The following is a 10,469-nucleotide window of genomic DNA, read 5'->3' on the forward strand; positions in this document are numbered from 1 at the left end:
TTCTCTCTCTCTTTGACTGTCTCTTTCTCTGCCTGGGAGTGGAGCTACTCTTTCTTCCCCTGGGGAAGAAAGGAAAGGGGAGTTCTGAATATTTTTCTTACTGCAGGAGGTTTGTGTGAGGTTCAACCCCCTGACATTTGCAGAAGGCTCAATCCCTCAAACCAGGGGCGTCTTGCCTTGCCTGACCCAGAAGCCTCAACCCCTCAAACCAGGGGGTGTCTTGCCTTGCTGCTCTGGAAGGTTGACCTGTTTCCTCCCTTTCCCCCTCTGAAGGTCCCTTGCACACTTCCCACTCGTGTTGTCCTCTCTGGCTGCTCCCCCAAGGGAGAATTAGGCCCCTCTTAGTGTTAGCGTGCTGGTATAAGTCTCATGGCAGGATCCGCCCTAAGCTACATGAGGTAGCTAGGGAACCCCAGAGAGGTCCCACTCACTCCGTCCGGCAGTAGGACTTGTCACCATCCACATGAAGAACACCACAAGTAGGGTCGTTTGTGATCATTCACGCACACACACATTTAGCCCTCCAGAATTTGACCAACAAGGAAGTCCCTTACCGGCTCCCGCGGCTTCTCCTTCCTTGGTCTGTGCACAGTCATCGCCGCAGCATGTGAGGATCCTTTAAGCTACGTTGCTGGCCAGTTTCTTTCCGCGTTGCTGAGAGCTCGGGTTATTCCTTGAACTGGGTGGGTCCTGATTGCACACCCCTGAGGCCCCCACAAGGCGGCGGGGCGCGCGTCCTCACCAGAGAGAACCAGAGACTGCCCAGAAGCGGAATGTATCACAAGGGAGCCCCCAAATTGTTATAAATAAAGTTTCAGTGCTGGAAAAGAAATAGCACTTGAATATAAAATTTTATTTTTAATTCTCAGCAAGGCAATGTACTTCTAGAGAAGGGTGCGCCCTTACAGATGGAGCAATGGTGAGTGCACAGGGAGGGGAAGGGGTTCTTATCCCTGACGCACATGGCCCCTGCTGCTGTGTCCTTCCCCTATTGGCTAGGGTTAGACCGCACAGGCTAAACTAATTCTGATTAGCTAATTTAAAGAGAGTTAGACCGCACAGGCTAAACTAATTCTGATTAGCTAATTTAAAGAGTGTTAGACCGCACAGGCTAAACTAATTCTGATTAGCTAATTTAAAGAGTGTTAGACCGCACAGGCTAAACTAATTCTGATTAGCTAATTTAAAGAGTGTTAGACCGCACAGGCTAAACTAATTCTGATTAGCTAATTTAAAGAACATGAGGGGGTGAGCGGTTTGGTGGGAAAAATGGTTAAGGCAGAGCAGGAAATTGGAATGAGTCAGGGTGGAGCAGATAATCGGAATGAGTCAGGGTGAAGCAGGTAATCGGAATGAGTCAGGGTAGAGCAGGTAATCAGAAGGAGTCAGGGTAGAGCAGGTAATCAGAAGGAGTCAGGGTGGAGCAGGTAATCGGAATGAGTCAGAGTGGTGCAGGTAATTGAAAAAGGTTCCTTTACGAGGAAGTTAAGTTTAAAAGTAGAAGGCGAAGAATTGAACATACTGACATATTTATTCTTTAAAGATAAATTTAGAACTCATATCTAACACAGGCGTGAGCCACCGCACCTGGCCCGTATCTGCTATCTTTAAAGAGATACATATACACATTTTATGTATATATATATATATATATATATGAGACAATGGTCCCCTAAAATAATAATGGAGCTGAAAAATTCCTATGGCCTATTGACATCATAGCTGTCCTAACATCACAATGCAGCACTGTAAACAAATCCACGGTGGGGCCAATCATATAAAAATCTAGCACATACAATTATATACTGTGCATAATGCTGGGTAATGATAATAAATGACAATGTGGCTGATTTAGGTATTACTAGCCTATACTTTTTAATCATTATTTTAGAGTGTATGCCTTCTCTTTATAGAAAAAAAGTTAACTGTAAAACAGTCTCGGAGAGGTCCTTCAGGAGGTGTCCAGAAGAAGGACGGTGATCATAGGAGATGCAGTTTCATGAGTGGCCTTGCCCCTGAAGCCCTCCCAGTGGGACCAGACATCAGAAGACAGTGATATTGGTGATCCTGACCCTGTGTGATCTTAGGTTTATGTGTGTGTATTTGTATATTAGTTTTTAAGAAAAGGTTTTAAGAGTAAAAAAAAAATTTAAAAATAGAAAAAAGCTGATAGAATAAGGACATAAAGCAAGAAAATTTGTTACAGCTGTACAATGTGTTTGTCTTATAAGCTGTGTTATTACAAATGAGTCCAAAGATTTTTAAAAATGAAAAAGTTTTTAAAGTAAAAAAGTTACAGTAAGATCAACTTATTATTGAAGAAAGAAAATTTTTAAATGAATTCAGTCTAGCCTAAGTGAATGGTGTTGAGTGGAAAGTCATATCCTCGGCCTTCACATTCACTCACCACTCACCCACTGACTCACCCAGAGCAACTGCCAGTCCCGCAGGCTCCAGTCAGAGTAAATGCCCTACACAGGTATACCAATTTTTTTCTTTTATACTGTATACTGGATTTTGCTGTACCTTTTCTTTTTTTGAGATGGAGTTTTCCTCTTGTCACCCAGCTTGGAGTGCAGTGGCATGATCTTGGCTTACTGCAACCACCTCCTGGGTTCAAGCAATTCTCCTGCCTCAGCCTCCTGAGTAGCTGGGATAACAAGTGCCCGTCACCACACCCAGCTAGTTTTTGTATTTTTAGTAGAGACGGGGTTTTGCCATGTTGGCCAGGCTGGTCTCAAACTCCTGACCTCAGGTGATCCACTCACCTCGGCCTCCCAATGTGTTGGGATTACAGGCATCAGCCACCGCTCCAAGCCCTTGCTGCACCTTTTCTATGTTTAGATGCACAAAAACCATTGTGTTACAATTATCTACAGTATTCAGTAAGGTCCCATGCTGTACAGGTTGGTAGCCTGAGAGAAACAGGTGCCTCATGGGCTATACCATCTAGGTTTGTGTAAATGCACTCTATCATGTTTGCACAACAAAGTTGCCTAAGAATGCATTTCTTTCTTTCTTTTTTTTTTCTTTTTTATTTGAGACGGAGTCTCGCTCTGTTGCCCAGGTTGGAGTGCAGTGGCGCGATCTTGGCTCACTGCAACCTCCCTCTTCTGGGTTCAAGCGATTCTCCTGCCTCAGCCTCCCCAGTAGCTGGGATTATAGGAGTGCACCACCATGTCTGGCTAATTTTTGTATTTTTAGTAGAGACAGAGTTTCCATGTTGGCCAGGCTGGTCTCGAACTTCTGACCTCAGGTGATCTTCCCTCCTCAACCTCCCAAAGTGCTGGGATTACAGGTGTGAGCCACTGTAACAATGGATTTCTCAAAACACCTGGCCCTAACAATGGATTTCTCAAAACATATCCTCATTGTTAAGAAAGGCATGACTGTATGTACACAGTATATACACATATGTGTGTGTGTGTGTGTGTGTGTATGTGTATATATATATATAGTGGCAATGATCATGCTGTCAGGTTCTACGAAATCCTCTTTGTACCTGAACACTGCTGATCCGACGAACGTGACCACAGTGGAATCTGTATGTGTACATACACACACACATATGTATATACTTTTTGCCAAACTGTTTGACGTCGTAGACATCATGATACTTTACCCCTAAATATATATCTCTCAAGAATAATGACATTCTCCTACTCAATTACAATATAATTATACTCTTGGGGAATTATACATTGCTTCAATAGTAGGATCTAACACAATGTCTTCTACAGCTCGTTTTTTTTCCAGAGATGATGTAATTTTTAACTCTGATTCTGCTCTTTTGCCCCTCTCTGCTTAACCTGCTCCACTCAGGATCTAGCAAGAGATGTCACACATAATGCCCCAAATAATTTACGGAGTTGAATGAATGAAAGGATGGATGCATAAATGTGAAAATGCTTTCTGATGTGTCTTCAGGACGTGAAAGGTGCATGACCCCATGTGGGAATTCAGTGACCTTCAAGCCCTTCTCACTGGTCTAGACAGAAACCTTACACCTGGCAGGATATGCATTTTGCAGCTGAGGCTCTTTGTGAGTAGTTTGGTGATATTTAAGTTCCTGTTGATTAGGGAAACCATCAGGAGCTTGGCAAACCTATTCAAAACTATAACATATTAAAATTCCTGTTAATCATAGATCTTAAGAGCACTGGGCTACAGCACTTTGTTAAAGTACCAAAGAATGCAAACCAGTTATTATGAAAACAAAGCCAGGGAAGTAGGTGGCACTGCATTGTAGGAGTCCACATTCAGCAACAAAAGAGGGCACAGGCTCTACTGTGGTCACATTCATTGCATCAGCAGTGTTCGGTACAAAGAGGCTTTTGTGAAACCTGACGGTACGATCATTGCACAGGGCACACCATTGAACGAAGGCAGACTTTCCCCTTCTATGAAAGGATAATTTTCTTCTCATATTTGACACCAATTAGCTCTAGCAGAGAATTCTATTTAAAGCAATCCCTTGAAATTAGACCATGTATGCCAAGGGCGGGGCTGTGTATTTGGCCCTCTCTTCCTAGCAGCTCTAGCGATGTGTCCTAAGTATGGGAGGAGGGCATTGAAAAAGTTAGGCATAAAAGAGATATATTTAATAATCATGACTACTTAGTATCACAACTTAGAAGAAATAGTTGGATTTCAATCTCTTTTCCCAATCTGACGGTTTGTTATTTTCCTTTTTTCTTCCAAAATTTCATACACCTCCCAAGTTTTAGCATAATGATATCAGCAGCAAGTTGTTAAATAAGTTCTGTGGGCTCATCAAAGCAATTATCTTAAAGTGTTCTATTAAACAGCATTGGTTTCGTGCTGATTGCATCATAAACTTGGAAATGAAGAGCACTGCACTTTAGAAACTCCAGGTTATGTAGAATTTTCTGTTTTTCATTTTGGCCTCCTTCTCTACTAACCAATGTGTTTGAAAACCTATAATGTAACTCCTCAGGTTAGCGGGTGAGTTTTTTAACCCTTCCCCAGCTCTCAACACTATCCCCGTCCATCTCCAGCCTTTGAGTTCTGTCTAGCACTCACCATAGGATATGTCCTGATGAAAGCCTCGTTGTTCCACATCTGAGAAGATCAGTTGCTGTGCACAGCTGCATGGGAACTGGATCCAGTCCCCATCTGGATCTAGGAAGAAATCGGTCCCTCGCAGCTTGACAACTGCTCATTGTCTAGTCAAGGGGGTTGCTTTCTTTTCCTGGAAAACGTCTTCCAGAGTACATTTGATATGAAGTTTTCACTGCTCATAAAGTTAGGGGGAAGGAGACTGGAAGCTCAGGGCAGAGGTACCGCAGTTATCAAGTTCTATTTGTTTTGCAAACTCTAGGTTTTCTTTATTACGTGTTTCCTTTGTCCACATGAATCTTGTGGACATTTCTTAGTCTAAATTCATGGTGTTTTCTCCTGAACAGTGGTTCTTCAAATATTACCCAAAATGAAGGAGGGAAGGATCATTTTTAAAAATCCCAAGTAGTTCTATTTTATTCGTAAAAGTGAATAATTTCCTACAGGATAAAATAAAAGACATTGATAATAAGAATACTAGTATCTATTGTTTAAGAAGCAAGGTTACTATTACAACAGTGGAATTTAAGGACATGTTTTGGTTATTTTATAAATTGCATTATTCTATCCTGTATCTTTTAAATTGAGTAATAGATTTCTTAAAAGAAGCTTATAAGATATTAGTTAGAACAATCAGCATCTTTGATAAATAAAATGACAACCAGTAAAACTGCCAACTCCCTGGATGAAAAAAGCATTGTATTATTCCCACTGTGAAGGGAGGATAGTGACATTACATAAGAGTTAGGAAAGTGAAATTGTTGGCAAAATCAGCCGGTGTCTTTATGAAACATTGTCTTCATGAAACATTGTCTTGGATGACATTTCACCTAGTCACCAATGTCTTCCAGTGACGCCACCTGTTTGCTTTCATGCACCTGTGGGAAGACAGAATGTTTGATTCTGGCATATTTTTTACAGTTTGAATTAAAACCAACTGACTGAACTTGATGGATTGAGTGAGAAAATAATCCTTGTAGGAGAATCTTCTCCACCTGGTAGTGATGCACTCACTTTGAGGCTAATGATGCAGGTGAAAAAAAAAAGTCTTTGCTTTGACAACTCCTGTCCCTAAAGAAAGTACTGTGCAGAGAAGCAGTTAAGATCCCAAACCCTGGACTCCAACAAAGTAAGGTTAGATACTTGCTAGCTGGGCAAACCTTAGTAATCTTCAAGAATCTATTTCTTTCTATGCTAGATGAAGTCAACTCTTTCAGAGGGCTGAAAGAGAAAAGCGAAATTAGATCATATGTATGAAATTCTTACATGGTGCCTGGCACATAAGTGCTTAATAAACAATTGCAATTAGTATTATTAACTCTAATCAGATATTGTTTTAAACAAGGGAGTCACTCAAAAAGATATATGCAGACTTCTCTGTAAGAAAAAAATATATATATATGTTTACACACACATACACATACATACACAAATATATAAGGCTAGGTCTTAGTGCCTCTTTCCCCAAATCAAAGCAAAAATCTTTTTCCTTGTCCAGTTACTTCTATTTAGTTTGGGAACTAGGCCTCCAGTCCATGCATTTAATTCTATTCCTGGCCTGCTTAAATTAGAATGAGCCTCAAAGATAGAAGACCAAGACATACAGGTACTTGTATACCTATATACAACAAGGTATATAGGTATTTATTTTCATATTCATAAAAAAATCTAGTTTTTACCCATACATTCATTCAAGACACATTTATTAAACACCAAATTGGTAGCAAGAATGAACATATTAATAATTTTTCTCTCAGAAAGATAGATCCTATTTTCTATATTTCTTTTCTATAGATTCTCTTTTAATGTTTGTTTGCATCTTGCAAATTTCCATGTTACTTTCTGGCTTAACTACCTCAGGCTGGGCATGGGAGATGATTTTTATGGAGAGTTAAAACTTTTTCTTTTTCTTTTTTTTGATACAGAGTCTTGCTCTGTTGCCCAGGCTGGAGTGCAGTGGCGTGATCTCAGCTCACCGCAAACTCCGCCTCCTGGGCTCAAGTGATTCTCCTGCCTCAGCCTCCTGAGTAGCTGGGATTACAGGTGCCCACCACCACACCCAGCTAAGTTTTGTATTTTTAGTAGAAACGGAGTTTCACTATGTTAGCCAGGCTGGTCTTGAACTCCTGATCTCAGGTGATCCACCTGCCTCAGCCTCCCAAAGTGCTGGGATTACAGGCGTGAGCCACTGAGCCTGGCCAAAACTTTCTTAAATATATGTATAATATATAAAAACCAAGGATGAAAGTGATGCCTAAAAATAAACTCATTTGAGTTATAGGAGTAAAAACGGAGAGCCCCAAATGTCCCTGGTAAAATGTGATGCACCCAGGCACAGTGGCTCACATCTGTAATCTCAGCACATTGGGAGGCCAAGGCGGGTGAATCACTTGAGCTCAGGAGTTTGAGACCAGCCTGGGCAACATGGTGAAACCCCCATCTCTACAAAACATTTTAACAAAATTAGCCAGGCGTGGTGATGCACATTTGTCCCAGCTACTCAGGAGGCTGTGGTGGGAAGATCGCTTGAGCCCAGGAGGTCAAGGGTGCAGTAAGCCATGATGGTGCCACTGCACTCCAGCCTGGGTGACAGAGTGACACCCTGCCTCAGAAAAAGTGAAAATAAAAGTAAATAAATACAACAAAATTTAAAAGCCTACCTCATATTTGAAAACAAAGTCTGTATCACTGTACTAATTTTATGTCAAGTCGAAATTACAGAATACCCAATGCTTGTGAACATTTTTAAAAGGTTTCTAGGCTGGGCACGGTGGCTCACGCCTGTAATCCCAGCACTTTGGGAGGCCGAGGCGGGCGGATCACGAGGTCAGGAGATCGAGACCATCCTGGCTAACACGGTGAAACCCCGTCTCTACTAAAAAAAAAAAAAACAAAAAATTAGCCAGGCGAGGTGGCAGGCGCCTGTGGTCCCAGCTACTCGGGAGGCTGAGGGAGGAGAATGGCGTGAACCCGGGAGGCGGAGCTTGCAGTGAGCCGAGATCGCGCCACTGCACTCCAGCCGGGGCGACAAGCGAGACTACATCTCAAAAAAAAAAAAAAAAGGTTTCTAGAGGGACAAAAATGCTAGCACTCATTCTATTTGTGAGCAATCATCTTTTTTAAAGTGGAAAATCTAGAATTTTCTCGTCTAACCTAGAGACTCTGCAATGCCCACTAATGGAGAACCAGTCCAGTGGTGTATAACCTTCATGTGTGACCTGGGATTCTGTGGATCATGTGTCTCATCCGCTGTATTTCAGTGGTTTTGTTTTGTTTTTCTGTTTGTTTGTTTTTGTAGAGCTGGGGTTTCACCATGTTGCTTAGGCTGGTCTTAACTTCCTGGGCTCACCCGCCTCAGCCTCCCAAAGTTCTGGGATTACAGGGCTGAGCCACCATGCCTGGCCAGAATGGCTATTATCAGAAAGATAAAAAATAACAGATGCTGGGGAGGATGCAGAGAAAAGGGAACTCTTATACACTGTTGGAGAGGATGTAAATTAGTACATCTTCTATGGAAAACAGTATGGATATTTCTCAAAAAACTAGAAATAGAACTACCATATGATACAGCAATCCCTCTACTGAATATTTATCCAAAGGAAGATAAATCAGTATGTCAAAGGGATACCTGTACTCACATATTTATTGCAGCACTATTCACAATTGCAAAGATGCAAAATCCACAATAGCAAAGATGCAAGTGTCCATCAATGAATGAATGGACAAAGAAAATGTGGTACTGATACACAATGGAATATTACTCAGCCATAAAAAAGAATGAAATTCGGTCATTTGCAGCAACATGGTTGGAACTGGAGATTATTATGTTAAGGTAAACACAGAAGGACAAATACCACATGTTCTCACACATATGTGGGAGCTAAAAATGTTGATGTCATGAAGGTAGAGAATAGAATGATGGTTACCAAAGGCTAGGAAAAACGTGTGTTGGGGAGGGGGCATGAAGAGAGATTGGTTAATAGGTACAAACATGCAGTTAGATAAAGGGAATAAGTTCTAATGTTCCATTGCAGAGTAGGGTGACTATAGTTAACAACAATGTATCACATATTTCAAAATATATATTCCAAATAGCTAGAAGAGAGGACTTTAAATGATCCTAACACAAAGTGATGAGAAATAGTTGAGGCGATGAATGCCACAAACACCTTGACTTGATTATTATACAGTCTCTGCATGTAATAAAATATTACTTTTACCCCAGAGATATGTACAAATATTTGTATCAATAAAAAATTTTAAAAACAACAAAAAAGCACGAATGGTAAAATTCCACCCTACTAATCATCTCTTGATCACCAACCCAAAACATCTAGTAGGCAAGTTCTGGCTTATGTCCAAAGAAAAGCCATTGCTTACTTCAGCAAATTGAGGTTTTTGGCTCAACATCCAAAATGGAATGGAAGACACAGCTAGTTAAGAAGTGGTACTGGTGGCCAGGTGTGGTGGCTCAGGCCTGTTATCCCAGCACTTTGGGAGGCCTAGGTGGGCAGATCACGAGTTCAGGAGATTAAGACCATCCTGGCTAACACAGTGAAACCCCGTCTTTACTAAAAAAGTACAAAAAATTAGCCAGGCATGGTGGTGGGTGCCTGTAGTCTCAGCTACTTGGGAGGCTGAGGCAGGAGAATGGTGTGAACCTGGGAGGCAGAGTTTGCAGTGAGCCGAGATCACGCCACTGTACTCCAGCCTGGGCAACAGAGCGAGACCCCATCTCAAAAAAAAAAAAAAAAGAAGAAGAAGAAGAAGAAGTGGTATTGGCCAAGCACGGTAGCTCACACCTGTAATCCCAGCACTTTGGGAGGCCAAGGTGGGCAGATCACCTGAGGCTGGGAGTTGAAGACCAGCTTGACCAACATGGAGAAACCCCGTCTCTACTAAAAATACAAAATTAGCCAGGCATGGTGGAGCATGCCTGTAATCCCAGCTACTTGGGAGGCTGAGGCAGGAGAATCACTTGAACCTGGGAGGTGGAGGTTGCAGTGAGCTGAGATTGCACCATTGCACTCCAGCTTGGGCAACAAGAGTGAAACTCCTTCTCAAAAAAAAAAAAAAAATAATAATAATAATAATAAAGAAGCAGTACTGACAACAGAAAATGATATTATTATATGTAGGTATCTGCCAAGTATGTAAAATGAGAAGCACTTTGAAATAATAGACAGTAGACTCCACTTGGTATTGTGAAAATAATGTGTGATAAGAGGTCCTGTGGATGAATTTTGCCCTTGACATTATTTTGTACCTGGGAAAGTGATTTGATAAATAGAAACATTAAAATATGTCACAGTGCATTTTTATTTATACAAACAATTCACACAGTCTTTTTTAATTTGCAGAACATCTTGACAATTAGAAAGTCCTCAGTG

At 41.4% G+C, this 10,469-nt stretch overlaps 1 protein-coding gene across 1 annotated transcript in view; it reads right to left on the reverse strand.

Annotated features, from left to right (window-relative positions):
- AGPAT4 (1-acylglycerol-3-phosphate O-acyltransferase 4) overlaps nt 1-788 on the reverse strand; it is a 190,621-nt gene extending 189,833 nt beyond the window's left edge. The window contains exon 1 of the mRNA XM_055269013.2: nt 555-788. The gene's annotated coding sequence lies outside the window, so the exon portion shown is untranslated. The remainder of the gene's footprint in view (nt 1-554) is intronic.
- Nucleotides 789-10,469: the final 9,681 nt, after the last annotated feature.

The sequence above is a fragment of the Symphalangus syndactylus genome, chromosome 2 (assembly GCF_028878055.3).
Source record: "Symphalangus syndactylus isolate Jambi chromosome 2, NHGRI_mSymSyn1-v2.1_pri, whole genome shotgun sequence".
Lineage (NCBI taxonomy): Eukaryota > Metazoa > Chordata > Mammalia > Primates > Hylobatidae > Symphalangus > Symphalangus syndactylus.